Source organism: Pelophylax lessonae (assembly GCF_965119305.1).
Source record: "Pelophylax lessonae genome assembly, chromosome: 9".
NCBI classification, from domain to species: Eukaryota; Metazoa; Chordata; class Amphibia; order Anura; family Ranidae; genus Pelophylax; species Pelophylax lessonae.
In genome coordinates this window covers 137,740,422-137,756,938 of record NC_138776.1, presented here as the reverse complement: position 1 = coordinate 137,756,938, position 16,517 = coordinate 137,740,422, and the positions used below count along the sequence as shown (strand labels likewise).

The 16,517-nt window shown below is 42.7% G+C and overlaps 1 protein-coding gene across 3 annotated transcripts in view; it reads right to left on the bottom strand.

Moving 5' to 3' along the window:
• ANXA7 (annexin A7) overlaps positions 1-14,787 on the bottom strand; it is a 138,619-nt gene extending 123,832 nt beyond the window's left edge. For 2 of the 3 annotated variants that reach the window (XM_082268068.1, XM_082268070.1), the window contains exon 1: positions 14,660-14,787. The gene's annotated coding sequence lies outside the window, so the exon portion shown is untranslated. Of the gene's footprint in view, positions 1-14,565; positions 14,639-14,659 lie in introns of those variants that run through there. The other variant, XM_082268069.1, reaches the window with a different exon arrangement.
• Between the last annotated feature and the right edge of the window lie 1,730 nt (positions 14,788-16,517).

The following is a 16,517-nucleotide window of genomic DNA, read 5'->3' as shown; positions in this document are numbered from 1 at the left end:
AAGAAAGAAAGAAAGAAAGAAAGAAAGAAAGAAAGAAAGAAAGAAAGAAAGAAAGAAAGAAAGAAAGAAAGAAAGAAAGAAAGAAAGAAAGAAAGAAAGAAAGAAAGAAAGAAAGAAAGAAAGAAAGAAAGAAAGAAAGAAAGAAAGAAAGATAGATAGATAGATAGATAGATAGATAGATAGATAGATAGATAGATAGATAGATAGATAGATAGATAGATAGATAGATAGATAGATAGATAGATAGATAGATAGATAGATAGATAGATAGATAGATAGATAGATAGATAGATAGATAGATAGATAGATAGATAGATAGATAGATAGATAGATAGATAGATAGATAGATAGATAGATAGATAGATAGATAGATAGATAGATAGATAGATAGATAGATAGATAGATAGATAGATAGATAGATAGATAGAAAGAAAGAAAGAAAGAAAGAAAGAAAGAAAGAAAGATAGAAAGAAAGAAAGAAAGAAAGGACTACTGGTTCAGTCACCCATTGGGTTTCTTATGTTTCGAACACCAGTCAAGAAATGTCTTTGCTATAGTTCAGCCGATCAGACAGGGGTTAGCCATTTGGTTGGCTTCTGTCGGACGAGCATCGCTATGCAATCACATGATTACAAAGTGTTACCAAAAATCTATGAGAGTTAATCTCAGACAATATTTGGGTTAATAATGAGAGTTCTATGACTGTGTGAAAACTTTAACACAACAATTATTTATTTGTATAAGGTTTGCCAATTCTACATAATTCACAACAATATAACTATTGTACATACTACAAAATGTATAATATCCCTAGTTTAATTGAACAAAAACAATGCCTAGAGTATAGACTCCTATACACACACTATGACCGACACAAGTAAAATATACAATGTACCCTTAATCCTTACTCCATAATTACCTCTAGTGATGGCTCTCGCTCTCCCATGCCAAACAGGAAGTCACCCTGTCTCACCGAACCTAATATAGACCCATATCCCATAGCCTTGTATAGGGCCATTCTCATTGGTGCAGCTATCTTGCTTGTCACTTCCTGTGGGCGTATCTCTTCCCAGATTGGACCATTTCCCCCTCCCATAGTTACGCCTCTTTCTAACCACTCCTTTTTCTGTGTGTGGGGGGGGTGTGTTTACTCCTCACTGTGGAGTAGCTCTGAAATGGCTACTTAAGATATGCAAGATGTGTCCTGGCTCCAGAAAGTCTCACTTCCAGGATGTAAACACTGGTTGATACTATCCGTAGGTATTTATATGTAAATAGCCAGCTGGCCTTTCAAAGGAATGTGTTACCCTGGATTAATTAATTACTAAAAACCAGTCCGTCTGGCTCACGCAAATCTATCTACACTAAAATTCCCAAGTATGAGTTTGCAATCAAAAATGGGTACCTTTACTACTTTCATTAATATATATATTTACAATTACTGATGGAGTTTTATACATAAACCCCTCATCCTCACAACACGGTAAGAGAGATTACGCCTAAACCCCATATGGCAACACAAAGTCAACAAAGCTGTTATGAATGAATGTGTGATTACATGGTACCCGCTATCACATGGTGATAGTGGTGATTAAATACCACCAAAAGGAAGCTTTATTTGTGTGAAAACATTTAATTTACACATTTCACCCATCCATCTATCTGCTCTTCATTTATCCATCCACCCTTCTACCAGTCATCTACTACTACTATAATTGATGTTATACCATGGACTAATTGTCAACACATTGGACAGAGAAGCGCCGGATGCTTTATGTAATTTTTACACATTTAAAAAAGTATGAATGTGTGCATCCTTAACCCACTAAAAAGTTAATGTCAAATGTGAGCTACTACAAATAGGAAGAAAAAAAAGGGAGAGAAGATGGTTGACATGCATGTAACCAGATACAAAGCTGGGCAAATTATCCTAAGCATTTCACTTTGGTCCCAATGGTTGTTCAACGCAGAGCCTGGCAATCCCAGCAATGGTGAGGCATTTCTGTATAAGGAGCAAACCAAGCCTATTCCTGACCCTCCTTAATGCAATAAGAATTTTTCTCCTGTGGTAGGATATATAATAATATATATATATACATACACACACACATATACATACACACACACAATTACTTCGGTTATTAAGTGTATTCTGTAATACTGACTATTTTTGTACATCTGGACAGTAATATACAGAAAAAGTATTCTTCTCCAGTTTTTTGTAATCCAGATCAGGTTTTTGTCTAAAAAAGTTGAGGTAGATGTACATAGATGAATTCCATCTGTAGTTCCAGTAATGGTGTAACTGACCTTAAAGGAGCACTCTTGTGGGGGGAGGGAGGGGGAGATAGAGATACAAAAATCCATTCCTAATCTGGGAATGCCAACATTCTGGCTCCCAATATGCCTTCAAAATCAAAAGAGGCATAAAGATGAGCAGTTCTGTAGTTACTGGCCGTTTATGTGTTTGAGATCAGTTTTGAAGCCAGAGACAGCCAGGCAAATAGATTCAGGGCATAATCAGCAATGGCAGCCCGAATATTTCTTACAGCAGGCATGCTACACCCACTTGCCCTGTGGAGCCATCTGACGTGGCCTGCGACCTCAAACCTATTGCACATCACTCTACTAAATGATTGCAGGAGCCATAATCCTGGCGAACGTCATACACAAGCCACTATTGAGCCCGCTCCACCACTCTTCTTCCCAACACAGTCATGAGGAGAGGAGCCGTTAGCCAAGTGGAATTATCACAGGGGTTCTGAAGGTGGAGTTGTGTGATGAGCTTGGGGGTCATGTAAGTGCATTATATGTCATTGTACCTTTGCTTAATAAAGTACTTTATTGCATTACTATGGCATGTGCTTCGATTGTCCACAGTCCTTGTTTTGGCAATTCAAAGGATGGCTAAAAGAACCCTGATATGTGAAGTCTGATCCCACTGAAAAGGATTTAAAATCTTAATTTTTCTATTCAAAGTAAAAAAAATTGAAATCCTGAACCATTTAATTTCATTGTGGCCTGCGACCAGTTACCAAATCATTTATGTGGCCCCTGCTCTTCAAATGGTTGGGCACTCCTGTCTTCCAGGATAGGATTCTGTTGACTTTGACCAACTTTAAGGGCCATGTCACACCACCAACTTCATTGGGTTTTCTTTGCTTATTTTATCCATATAAAACAGCTGCATCTGACTGCAATTCTTTTCAGCTACAAATCACAATGCCAGGACCAACAACATGTGTAGCTAAAGCTGGCAATTCTGTAGCTCACAGGCCCATCTTGAACTACAACCAACCGACAAAACATGTTTTTGAGAAAATATTTGATCTTGAGAACTTTGTATTGCATTTATGCCATTGATTGCCCGTCCAACTGGCAAACAAATTAAAAGCAAGACTCAGCAAATGATTTGCATTTACAAAGGTGAAACATTGCTCAACAAGCAAAGCAAATAACACAATGACTGGCGAATCTGATGTATAATAAACATACTGCAGGGTTTCTAACAAAAAAAAGGAAATGTGGTGTCTTGTTGGAATACGTTTTACAAAGTACAATACCAGTATTTGCAATAGCAGGGTTCGAACAGCCCTTGTCAGATATTTACAGGCTGTTATAGGCTTTTAGACACATGTACTCTACTTTGTGTGGAGAGCCCAAGCCCCAGGCTATGTAAACACAATGGAATCAGTAAGGACTGTCAGTATGGAGGGCGTGCACTGACTGCACAGTAACAACTTACACACTGGTGACTCAAACCATTTTTCTACATTTTGATGTTAAGCAACAATCAAATATTAAAAGGTCATTTTCCATATGTATTTTTCTAGGAACAATTGAATACACAGTGTGCACACAACCACTCCGGTCAGGCCCACATTACTCAGTGGAAAGATATGCTTTCACTTACCCCAGTAAACCGGTGTTCATTTAAATCACCTAATCAGGTGCAGACTGACAGGATCACTTTAAAACAGAGAATCCATTTTAAAATTTTAAGATGAACCTTTCAACTAAAAAAAACACTCCATTCTTCACAGGGGAAGAAAAAAAATAAATAAATAATGATCAATGAATGGATATTTGCCGATTAAGCTACATTCACACTGGTGATTAAAAGCCAAGTTCACCTTTGGAACATGTAACATGTTCCAGCTTCTGCATCCTCTACTGCCAAAGCACCCCCCCCCCCCTGCTCTCCCCACACTCTGTCAGCGATAGTAGGGGGCTCCATCCACACTGTTGGGTCATTCATTCACAGAGTTCTGTGAATGAACTATTGCCTTTGTGGACAACAGCTTGTCATTCTTAATGAACTGCAAGGGCACTGGTAAGCATCCTTGTAGTTAATAGATTCTGTGTCTCAAAACAGTAACTGCCTGCATTAGAGATACAAGCAGACAGTGTACTGACAGTCTGCAGGATTCCTGCATAGGCTCAAAAAAAAAAAAAAAAAAAAATACATGCAAGTTTTTACCTTCAAAAAAGATGCGTATAATGGGTAAACTTATCCTTTAGCCCTTGTTCACACTAGGGGCGGGTTTGAACTCACGCGGTTTCAAACCCACGTCAGTGCGAGATCGGGAGCAATTTGACAGACATCTGTGCGGGTTCCTGCACAGATGTCTACTGAAATCTCCCCTGAAGTCACCAAAAGTAGTGCAAAAGATAGTGTGAATCAGTGCAGTACCGAACAGATACCGAACCGATTCGGACGGTGCCGTTGCGGGCATTTAGGCTCCAATTTGGCATGCGATTTGTGATGTCAAATCACATGTCAAATCGGCCCGATGTGTACAGAGGCGTAATGCCAGTGCAAATTGTAGTGGCAGTTCCTGCTGTGGCTTCCAGCAGCTAGGTGCAGCCTCGTTCACTATGACTGGTCTCCAGCAGCCAATGCTATTTGTAGCTCTGCATAACCAGCAATTACCTGCAGTGATCGTTGCTGAAGGCACGTTCAATGCAAATATTCCCTGGCTGTTCAGAGAGATGCAAATATCTGTGGCCCCTGGTGACCTGCTGGGGCCAACAGCCACACCTAGCTGAGAGCTGCAGCAGAATCTCAGATTCCTGCCACTACTATTCTCACCAACCCTAGTCACCGGTGTGAATGTAGCATTACCACCGCTCTACACCCTACACACAAATCATGCAAGTTTGGGGCACCCAGGAGGGACAGTTATGGCACATTACTGTACATATAGGATGTATGAAGGTAGCTTTAGGGCTGGGTTCTGTTTACAGTTGAGCCCTGATTTTACTGCCCCTACAACCCTGTTCATACTTGACTTTTTCAGCTCAAAGCTTGATGCTCAGAATCCCTCAACAAGCAAGTAAACTGTTTCAATGGCCCCTGTTCACATTTGAGAGCTTTGTTGCATGAAGCAAAACACCCGTCACTCACAAAAGTACATGAGCTACTTTTCAGGCAGATTTCAGCATTTTTTCCCCCATAAACTTGAATGAAAACACCTTAAACGCACCGTAAGCGTTTTGTCATGCGATTTTCTGCTCAAACAACAGCTCTCCGTCCCTTTTTTAGCAGCACTGCATACTTTTTAGTTTAAAAAACGCCTATAATATTGACAAATTTGCTCAAAAATGTCAATAAAAGACCGCCTGAAAACGCTCAGCTAAAGTCTAGTACACTGTCGGGAGGCATCGGCTGGCTCGACAGAAACTAGACGACATTTGGACCATGTGTACTGCAGTCGGTCCGACAGAAGCCAACTTCTGTCGAAGAGGCAATGGCCAAAAAAGGTCTGCCGATCGGCTCCCGATCAGCACTCTCAGCCAATGGCTGAGAGCACTGACCAGAGTGTTCTGGTGGAGGGGCCGTCCCTCTATTAGAACACAATAGAACAGCAGGGGAGATTGTTATACTAACATCAGACTGTTAGTACAGCGGCTCCAACCAAATCGGTCAGTTTTTTTTTTCGTTCAGCCCTCCTGGGCTGAACAAAAATAACTACTGGTGTGTACTAGGCTTAAAGGCTAAGTTAACCTTCGTTCACCTTTTTTTCTTAATTCCAGCTCCCCCATGTACCAATATAGCATTATTGTACTTTTGATATTCAACACGCCCACCTCACTGTCCTCATAGCTGATTAAAAAAAAAAAACTTCTCCATTACTTCTGCCCTACTTCCTGGACAGACTTTAGGTTATGACACAGGAAGGAGTTGACCAGCTGACCTCATTAGCACACACTCTGCATCATCTACCCTACCTACCACCTCCAGGTGCAGGTTTTTTAAGTGAATCACAATCAGTGATCACAGTTCTCACTAAATATGTACACAGGAATAGATTTTTTTTTTTTTTGCTACCTTAACTTTCATCTTGCATAGATCATTCATTTGGCAGAGTGTGCTGAGCATTCAGATAACAGCCTATGTGAATAGAGCTGTAGTATTGAAAACAGGAGATGTTCTGCGTTCCATAAAACTACCATATAATATACAATCCGATTGTACAATCTCCTTCAGGCCCCCTTCACACTTGTGCAACTTGTCATGCAACTTTGGACATCAGAGTTGCACAACATGTCACTCCCCATGTTTTCCAATGATACCCATTCATAGAAGCACAACTTATTGCAGCAACTTCAAAGTAGTTCATGCACTACTTTGGTCTGACTTTCATGCAACTTTAAGCAGGGCTGTGGAGTCGGTAGATAACTCTTCCGACTCCCCGACTCTGACTCCTCTGTATTAATATGTATTAATCTTTCGACACTGACTTGGGTGGGTGGCATTGCAGTAACTATTCTGGCCACATCACTAACGATCTCTGGATAAACAAGGATGGCTTCGTCAACAGTAAGTTTTGATGAGCGATCATACTTTTTAACTTCTTTTAGTGCTTTATAAAACTACTGTTGGAATTTTTTTATTTGGACATTTACTGGTTCTGTAACGCTTATGCAACGTCGCTTTCCTTTAGAAACTTCCATTTTGTCTAAGAAGGAATCAAAGTCTAATTCTTCGAAGAAGATGATCCTGAGTCACCACTATTGCTTAAAAGAACTTCATCCTGTGGAGGTATTTCAGGTCGTAATCCCTTCATGCGAACTGCTACATCATAGAGGGCCTTTTTCCCCAGTAGCAGTCTGTTCACTGTTCAACAAAAGTCGGCTCATTGGGTCGACATAAATAGCCGCTAACAAGATTTCATTTTCCAGCAAAAGACTCTTTTCATCATTGAAGATGCAATGCCCTCAGCTATTAACCCTCCATTTTTGTTCAGGCGATACAACAGGCTCTTCCAATCCAAGAGGAATTTACCCGGGGTTAGATCGTCACATTGCAACCTCTTGGTGACAGTGAAGGGGTGAGAAAGAAGGTTCTCCGGCTCTTTTGTTTGTGTTCACTGGCTTTCAGTTAATGCAAGATTTTCTTTGTCCATTTCTTCTATGAAGTCTTTAAGTTCAAGCAAACGCTTCACCATTAAATAAGTGCTTCGCCAGCGAGTTGTTTGATCCAAAATGGCTCCTTTTCCTGCACGTCTTAAAAATTGCATCTGTTTTCGGGGGCCCTAGCTGCAACAGTTACTTGCCATAATTTTCCAATTAGTGTAGCTGCATGGCGATCTTTTAATCCATCTCTTATGGCAAGTTGCAGTGTATGAACAGCACATCGCATATGATGAATAGTAGCAAGCTTCAATGCTTCTTCAACAAAGTTGTCTAAAAAAATGTCAGCATGCTCTTCAGTTTCTAAACTTTCTCCAATACTTGCAGAGCTGTCTTCCTCTAAAGCCCCGTACCCACGTACCGATTGTCGGCCGTAAATATTTGGCCGACGACCGATCGGCCGATTGTCGGCTTGTTAGTATGATGCTTCCGACAGCGCATTTTCGGCCGAACAGAATCTGTCGTGCAGGCATTAAAATTTTTGCTGGCCAACACCAGAACGGCCGATTGTTCGCCAGTCAGTACAGATTTCGGCCGACAGACAGCAGATTTGCAAGACTGGGCATACTCAGAAAAGAAAAAAGACCAGGAAAGTTAACCATCACATGACATCACTTCTGCAGTCAGCTGTTGTTGGCCGACAAAATTCGTGTGCAGTCTTTTGCAGTTTTCAACAGACATGACAGCCCTGGACAAAAGGTGGCCGATCGTTCGGCCGACGATCGGTACGTGTGTACGAGGCTTAACTCTAATATCTGTTTGTTACCTTCTTCATCTGCGTTCATCTTCTCAATTGTACTCAACATGTTAGAAGCGTTATTTGTCACCGCACACATAAAGTTTGTTCCTTTGTAATTTCAAAATCTTCTAGAACACCCTCCACTAACTTCTGAAGGTAATCACTGGTGTGATGTGCCTGAGTGTGCTTTAATCCGAGGGTCCGTGTTATTGTTTTGTTATTTTCATCCACAAATCTAACATTAATAGCAAAATAATTGACTCTGTGACGTGTGCATGCATCCATTTTAAGGAAGACAAAACGTCCTTTCAGAACTTTCTGTAGTTCTTCCTTTTTACATTTGGCCTCCTCAATTATAAGTAACTTTTTGTGAATTGGGACATTTAAACTTGCTTTTTTTAAAAATTCCAATCTAAATTTAGTAGGAGTCGGAGTATTGTTTGACGACTCAGACTAAATTTCCTCTGACTCCGACTCCACAGCCCTGACTTTAAGGCCATAGACTTCAATGTTAACCCTTAGAAGTTGCATGAAAGTCATACCTTAATGTTATACAATGTAACTTGTCAGTGCCACAGTTGTCCATGAAAACGGGCCAAAGCCAAAGTCGAATCAAAGTTGCACCCATCCAAAGTCAGCACAACTTTGGAGTCGTACAAGCGTGAAAGGGGCCTCAGAACTACCATCAACTATGTAGTTCAAGGGTCTGCAGGATTGAATACAGGGTGATTGGATAGATGGTGTGTCCGCCTAAATCTAAAGGGGATTGTACAAAAAGATTGTATAGTGTATGGCCACCTTTATACACCTAAAAAAAACTAGTTGTGCTTTAAATTCCATTAAACGCAGAAGCAAACATTTTGCCATGTGAAAAAAAACGAGAGGCAAATGCTTCAAAATGCGCAGTAAAAGAAAAAAACGTGCAACCCTTGACACACCATGCTATTCTGGTACATGGGAGAGCTGGAATTTAGAAAAAAAAAAAAAGGGGGGGGGTGAACTTAGCCTTAAAGTGTGAATGGAGCCTTATGCCCCGTACACACGTGCAGATTATCTGAAGACTTTTGTCTGCAGACTTACCAAAACCATCTAATATGAGGTCAAACCTAAACACTTTCAATTTGTATGCAATCCGGCAGACCCTTGCACTACATAGAAAAGGTAAATCTGAAGACAAAAGTCTTCAGATAATCTGCACGTGTGTACGGGGCATTAGGCTACATTTACACTTCAGCTGAGCGGTTTCAGGCATTTTTTCCCAGGCGTTTGAGCGTTTTTTATGAGCAGATTTGCAATTATATGTGTTTTTACAGGAATTTTTCATTTAGGCTTTTTTTGCTATGGTCAATATAAACCTATGGAAGCGATGCTCGAAAAGGGGAGGGGAGCTGCTGTTTGAGCTGAAAACACCTGGAAAAAAAAAAAAAAAGCGCTAATTTCTCACGGTTAAAATGTTTTTCACTGAAGTTTAGGAGTACAAAAAAGCTTAAATCTGCCAGAACAGTAGCTTATGTACTTTTTTGAGCAGCAGGTACTTTGCTAGAGGCAACATAATGCTTAAAGCGGTTGTATACTGAAAAAAACAAAAAAAAAAAAAACAAACCCTGCAAGACAATGGCATTATGAGCTAGTATGCATCGCATACTAGCTCATTATGTATTACTTACCTTAAAACGGCAAGTGCCCAGCATGGAACTCTGAAGGTCCGCCGGACCTTCAGAGCGCATGCGCTGCTAGCGTCAGCATGCAGGGCAAATATCTCCTAAACTGTGCAGGTTTAGGAGATATTAATTGTACCTATTGTGCCTTATTATAGTGTGCCTTATTATAGGCTTACCTGTAGGTAAAAGTCACAAAAATGAGTATGCTACTGCTTTAAATGTGATCAGGGGCTATTAAAATAAATGGGATTTTGCTTGTTGAGCATTTCTGAGCTTCGAGCTGAAAAACCCTCAAGTGTGAACAATGTCTTAACCACCCCCTCTTGAGATGCAAGTCAGCAGACATAGGTATACATTGCCCAAGGAGGGGTGGAGAGGCAGGATCTTCCTCGGGAGGGTGAAGTTCCGCTTTAATATTTCTTAGATGTGGTGGCTGCATTAGTTTAAGCATTCTTTCCTTTATTTTCATCTGACCAGCAAGTCTGTTTTCCAGCAGAAAAAGCTCTCTTGCAGATGTATCAGTTATAGAGATTAGACAAACCATTTACTCTCACAGGGGTGCTAACAATTATTTGTTTTTTTTCATTTATGTAAAACCTTTATCCTAAATGGAACAAAGTTGTTTGCTGTAACGGCTTACTGTCCCTCCACACTGGGTGGGCTCCGCTAGGAGTCCATCTACTCAGGAGGGGAATAGGTCTGCTGATCAAGTGGATGGCTGGTCCATGTCAGCCCGATCTCTCCTATGGGTGGTTACCGTGTTTCCCCGAAAATAAGACCGGGTCTTATATTAATTTTGGCTACAAAAAACACACTAGGGCTTATTTTCAGGGGGTGTCTTATTTATTTACGGTACATACAATAATTTACATTTATTCAAAAACAGTTATGTCATCATGACGCTCCTAAAGTGGTTGAAACCCTAACAAAAAAAAAAAAATCCTGATCCTTTAGGGCATGATAGACAGCACAGTGTACTGTGTCATTTACCCCTCTCTTTGTTCTAAAAAACCTGGAATAAAACAATAAAATGTTTTTTAAAAATGTCCTGTGTCCCCTGTCTTCCCTGTCAGCTCAGGAGTCAGCATTATCACATTCTGTAATCCCAGAAATAAACCTTGGTCAAAATCAGTTTTGTAAAAAGATTATAGAATGTGCAGTGTGTCTCCTTTTGTATTTATATAGTGGAAAATACCCTATTTACAGCACCGTTGGGTGCTCACATGACCCACCGGAACTCTTCTTCCCAGCTTTGAGCACTGCAGAGTAAGGGGCCGCTGACGTCAACCGGGAGGAGGGCAGAAGATCTACGGCAGGTCATGTGAGCACCCAGCGGCACTGTAAATAAGGTATATTCCACAATAAAGTTACAAAAAGGAGACACACTGCATATTATATAATCTTTTTACAAAATGGATTGCATGTTTTTACAACGACTTTAACTAGGGCTTATTTTCGGGGTAGGGCTTATATTGAAGCCATCCCCAAAATTAAAGCTAGGTAACAGACCACAATTCCATTTACATCCGTCTGCCATCTGATCCGCTAGATGGAGGAGAAACAGACATCCATCTGTCTGGTTTTAGTTGATAAGATTGGATTGGATGTCAGCAGGTGTAAATGGACATTGGCAGCTACAAATCTTTTTAATAAATATTTCATAAAAAAGGACACTTCCCTATCCAGGGATTCAGTGCCATCCTCTCCCAGGCTAATTCTTCATTAGCCTTTGGGTTGCCATGCCGTGCTGCACTTTGTGAATGGTCCTGCAGTCTTCTGGGACCCGTGATGTGTCCCAGACTGTGGAAGTGGGAGCAGGCACCTGTCAAAACGAAGTACCCGCTCCCCACCAAAATAATTACATGTATGTGGCAGAGGAAGGGGAGACCTCCTTTTGGGGGAAGCTCTGCTTTAAAAAGTCAATTTGTCAGTGTACTTAAATCTGCTAGCACATCTAAAGCCTCTTATACACTAGTAGATTTCTTTTGTTCAACCCTGCAGGGCTAAATGAAAAAAACTGACAGCCCTAGAGGTGCCACTGTACTAAAGCCTAGTACACACGGGCTGAATGTTGGGCGGAAATGGACGGTTCAATATAAATTGGCCGACAAATGGTCCATGTGTACTGCAGCCAGTCCAACAGAAGCTGTCTTCTGTCGATGGAGCATGACCGAAAAAGGTCTACAGATGGGCTCCCAAACAGCCAATGGCTGAGAGCGCTGACCGGAGTATTCTGGCGGGGGGCCGTCCCCCTGTCAGAGCACATGGGAGATCGCTGTAATAATGTTAAATAGTTTAGAACAGAGGCTCGGCTCCTCTTCAGCTGTCTGTTTTTTTCATTCAGCCCTGATGGGCTGAATGAAAAAAACTATTAGTGTGTACTGGGCTTTACTATCCGGCGTTAGTACAGAGATCTCCCCTGTTGTGCTCTTGTGTTCCGACAGGGGAGCACGGGGAGCACCCCCCCCCCCCCCCCGCCAGAACACTCCAGTCAGCGCCTGCTGATCGGCAGACCTTTTTCAGTCACATCCCATCAACAGAAGCTGGATGAACTGCCGGCTTCTGTTGGACCGGCTGCAGTGCACATGGGCCGAATTCCTAAGAACCAGCCAATGCTGCCTGATATTCAGCATGTGTGTACTAGGCTTTACACTGCACTAACCCAAGACTGGCAATGCTGCTGACCAAGTGTGCCTCCTCTGCTTCTTCATCCAGAGCGAGGAAACTAATAAAGGAAGAGTCTTACATGCCAGATCACCAGGTGACAACAGAGGGAACACGTTTAAAGAAAACTGATGCAGCCACCAAATCTAATGATTAGTAAGCTGCAATATATTACATTTTTAGTTTACAGGTTTAACCACTTGCTCTCCAGAAGATTTTACCCCCTTCATGATCAGGCCATTTTTTGCTATTTGGCACTCCGCTACTTTTAACTGGTAATTGCATTGTCATGCAACACTGTACACAAACAAAATGTATATCACTTTTTTAACACAAATAGAGGTTTCTTTTAGTAGTATTTGATCACCACTGAGTTTTTTTTTTTTGCTTTCGGCTATAAAAAATTTCCAATAAAAAAAAAAAATTAAAATAAAAAAATCGAATTTCTTCATAAATTTTTGCCAAAAAATATTCTGCTATAGGTCTTCGGATAAAAAAAAATCCCAATAAGTGTATATTGATTTGTGTGACAGTTAAGTGTCTACAAACTATAGTATATATATACACCGGATTTTTTTTCTACTAATGGCTGTGATCAGTGACAGTGACTTATAACAGGACTGCAATATTGAAGTGGGCAATCTAAAACTAACTGATGCTTTGGGGGGGTGACTGCCACTGACATCACCAGTACTAATACTATACACTGTCAATGTACTGACACTGGGTAAGAAGGGGTTAAAGCAGAGTTCCACCCAAAAGTGGAACTTCTGCTCTTTTGCTTCCTCCCGTGCCACATTTGCCACCTTTCGGGGGGGGGTACCCGTTTTTGACAGGTACCCTTCCCCACTTCCGGGACACGGCGACGCGGTTGTCTGTACCGGAAGTTTAGCCCCCTCCTCTTTCCCCCGTCGCCGAGCCAATAGAAATACGCACTTCACGCATGCGCAGTAGGGACCCGCCCGTTAAGCCGCAAAGCTTCACTGCCGGGTTCCCTTACCAGCAATGGTGGCGGCAGCACCCTATAGCCGATGAAAACATCAGCTGCGGTGCCGACCTTCCCTGGACTCCAGGACAGGTAGGTGTCCTAATATTAAAAGTCAGCAGCTACAGAATGTGCAGCTGCTGACTTTTAATTTTTGGAGGGGAAGGCGGAACTCTGCTTTAACATCTAGGGCAATCAAAGGGTTATTTGTGTGCCAACTGTATAATGTGAACCACTTTTTACTAACGATCTGGGGGTTTTTACCTGCTTGGCAGGGAATAAAAAAAAAAAAACCAGCAAGATCCAGTGTCAGTGTACACAGCTCAGTGTTGTTTACAAATCACAGAGCCGATCAGCGAGTGCCAGCAGCCAATCATTGGCCAGGCTTGTGGTGTAACGAATCACAGCACAGCACAGCCGGTCCGGCGGATCACATACTAGGTACATGACCCAGCGCAGGGAGGTCGCTTTGCCACCGCACATCTACATTAGGCAGATGGTGACCAATTAATACCGTGTTAAAGCCTCATTCACACCGATGCATGGCAGGAACACAAACAAAATCAGTTTCCTACAACGTTAATAAACCCGCTGCCCCGTTCTCAGAGGCATCCCCCACACGTCCTGCAGACGCACCTTGGTACTCCGCGTTTTGGGTGCGATTTTTTAAATAGCGCAGGCATCTTTTTTATCACTTTTCTCAGGCAGGGAAAGGCCAGTTACATGTATGGGATGCACAAAATGCGCAAAAGTGCGCTTGGTTGCACCTCCAATGTGGGTAGAGCTTGTGATCCGATACGGTCCATGGAAAACACATTGACATCAGAATGCCAAGTTGTGGAGAGCAGAGTGTAGATGGGACATAGAGGAGGGGGGAGAGGTCAGTTACACAAGGAAAGGGCACACAGGCGAGGGGGAGGGGAAGTGTCCGGGAAACACACCCTGCACCATTCTCCCACACATTCCCCCCATACCACACACCACCCACCTCACTATCTTACTGCACACCTCCCCCACCGCACTATCCTACCGCACACCACCCACACCGCACTATCCTACCGCACACCACCCTCCTCACCACACAGCTACAGGCAGTTCACCTACATGTACAGGGCCGACACCTCCCGGCCCACTCACAAACTTTCCCGGGACTCGGATAAAGTCCCCCCCTTCCCTCACCCAGCAGGGCCTCACCTCGTCAGTAGGTCACACGGCAATCCCGAGGAGACAGAGAGGAGCCGACAACAAATACTCCGTGAGGGGGGGAACCAGAGTACAACCGCTCCAGCCCGGAAGAGAAGAGGGAGCCGCCCAGCTGCGTACGTCACCCGGAGGAGAATACAGTGGGCGGGGCCGGGCTGGGCGTGTAAAGGGAACCTGTCAGGCTAGAATGGTGGAGGCTGGGCGAGGTGTGGCGCTGGGAGCGGTCGGCTCCAGTAAGGAAATATACACGTATTGTATACACCCAGGGTTGCCAAGCGGCAGTAAATTTACTGACCGTTTGTAAAAATCTGTGGATTTTTACAACTGTCTATAAATAATGGAAAGCTGCGCTAAAAAGGTGATACACTGGAAAATATAAATGAACAATGATTCAAATATTCTTAAAGTCATGCAAATAGTCCAGGCAGATAACACAGATTATGCCTATAAGATCAAATAGGATAGTCCAAGAATAGAAGATTCCGAGTTGATAAATCCGCCACCAAAGAACACTTCTATCAGCCGCAGTGAAGCATGCTAGGGATATGCGCTTACCAGATGGAAAAGGGTTAATCGCATTGTACACACTCTAGATAGCCTAGAAGCCAGTTCCAATGAAAGACTCCTCTCCTGACCGGGGTCCTGTTAGATACAGGAATCCGCAGCGTCCAGCAAGCAAAAAACACCAGCCACCTCATCCAAACCAATGGTCAAGCAAATATATGCAAGAAAAGAAGGGGCCACAATAGTGCAGATGGTCTATACAATTTTAATAGGATAACGGAAAGAAATACACTCACATTTTCTTGGTGAATTAAACGCTTGTCAAACACATTCCCCAGGAAGACGTCAGTTGTGACGAAACGTGCGTAGGGAAGGCGTGCTGACGTCACTACTGTGTATCCGGAAGTCGGGCGGCGGCGGCTTTGAATGTATTTGACAAGCGTTTACATGCATACATTTGATGTGATGGTCAGAGATTGCATACATTTGATGTGATGGTCAGAGATTGCATACATTTGATGTGATGGTCAGAGATTGCATACATTTGATGTGATGGTCAGAGATTGCATACATTTGATGTGATGGTCAGAGATTGCATACATTTGATGTGATGGTCAGAGATTGCATACATGGGACAGTCAGAGGTTGCATCCATGGCACAAGGACAGGACTGGTAAAATAATATTCAGCACAGCTTGCTTACCTCACCTTCCACAGATGAAGAAAAGAGAAATCTTTAATCTCTGACTGTACCACCACTGCCAATCATGCTCCTCCTAGGCCTTCTGCTGGCCTTGGCCCCTCCCCCTGGTTTCCCTCGTCTCGAGGGTCCTCCTGGGCTCCCTCTCTTCTCACACGCTCTGTGTGCTAATGAAATGGAGGCATTCCTGACCCTCTGAGCCACGGACCGGGTGGGAGGGATTGTACCTTTAGCATAGAAACAGCCCCACAGTATACGGTTTCGACCTCTGTGGTTGACTATAAGGATAGTGTTCTTAGGGTCATAGTCAGCATTTTTCTTCCTCCAAACACAGCGAGTTAAGTTAATGCCAAAGAGCTCAATTTTGGTCTCATCTGACCACAGCACTTTCTCACACTCCTTCTCTGAATCATTTAGATGTTCATTGGCATGACTGTACATGTGCCTTCTTGAGGAGGGGGACCTTGTGGGCGCTGCAGAATTTCAATCCATGGCAGCGTATTGTGTTACCAATGGTTTGTTTAGTGACTGTGATCCCAACTTCCTTGAGATCATTCACAAGCTCTTCCTGTGTAGTTCTGGGATGATCCCTCTCTTTTCTCATGATCATCCTTGCCCCATAAGGGGAAATCTTGCATTGAGCTC